Source organism: Vicia villosa, unplaced genomic scaffold (genome assembly GCF_029867415.1).
Source record: "Vicia villosa cultivar HV-30 ecotype Madison, WI unplaced genomic scaffold, Vvil1.0 ctg.000460F_1_1, whole genome shotgun sequence".
In the NCBI taxonomy this organism is placed as follows: domain Eukaryota; kingdom Viridiplantae; phylum Streptophyta; class Magnoliopsida; order Fabales; family Fabaceae; genus Vicia; species Vicia villosa.
This window is the reverse complement of record NW_026705220.1, coordinates 855,227-856,135: the sequence shown is the minus strand read 5'-3', so window position 1 is coordinate 856,135 and position 909 is coordinate 855,227. Positions and strand designations below refer to the sequence as shown.

The 909-nt window shown below is 44.4% G+C and overlaps 1 non-coding gene across 1 annotated transcript; it reads left to right on the top strand.

Annotated features, from left to right (window-relative positions):
• The first annotated feature begins 218 nt into the window (after window positions 1–218).
• Window positions 219–325, top strand: LOC131628540 (small nucleolar RNA R71). Its single transcript, XR_009291842.1, has one exon. It is a non-coding gene; the product is annotated as a small nucleolar RNA R71 (small nucleolar RNA).
• Window positions 326–909: the final 584 nt, after the last annotated feature.

Sequence of the window (909 nt, the reverse complement as noted above, 5' to 3'; positions counted from 1 at the left end):
TACCACTTATTTCGTACATTCCTCCTTTGGTTTGGGTTTTCTCTAGAGCGGCTCGTTCTCCACCCCATTGGTAATGGTTTTGTGCCATGTTCTCTATGAGGTTGTATGCTTCATCATGGGGTTTGTCCATTAGTGCCCCGCCAGCAGCGGCGTCTATAGTCATTTTAGTGTTATAAAGGAGACCACCATAGAAATTATGGATGATCAGCCATGGTTCGAGTCCATGATGAGGGCATAGTCTAAGCACGTCCTTGTATCGTTCCCAAGCTTCGAAGAGTGATTCGTTATCTTTCTGGGTAAATCCGTTGATTTGACCTCTTAGCATAGCAGTTTTGCTAGGCGGAAAGTATCTCGCTAAGAATACTCTCTTCAGTTCGTCCCATGTAGTTATGGAATTAGAAGGCAAGGATTGAAGCCACGCTCTAGCTCTATCTCTCAAGGAGAAGGGAAAGAGACGTAATCGAATAGCTTCGGAACTAACGTTGTTAGCTTTGACAGTGTCGGCATATTGCACGAACACAGATAAATGGAGGTTGGGATCGTCTGCAGGGCTTCCAGAGAATTGATTCTGTTGAACAGCTTGTACCAACGAAGGTTTCAGTTCGAAATTGTTCGCCTCAATCGCAGGTGGTGCGATACTTGAGTGCGGTTCAGCGCGTGAAGGAGCGGCATAGTCTCTAAGAGGACGAATAGCAGCCATCTCTAACTTCAGGATAATTTGATTGATTTGATCAATAAAGGTCAATTCCTGATTAATCGGAATTGGTGCTACTTCGGGAAGATTGCGAGCTCGACGTTTGACGTTAATGAAACGTTCGATCTCGTTAATTCGTTGTATGAAATCTCCTCCTTGTGAACGAGTATTTGGCATACAATCGTCCAGAAAGAAAGGAAAGAATTGCCCTAGTC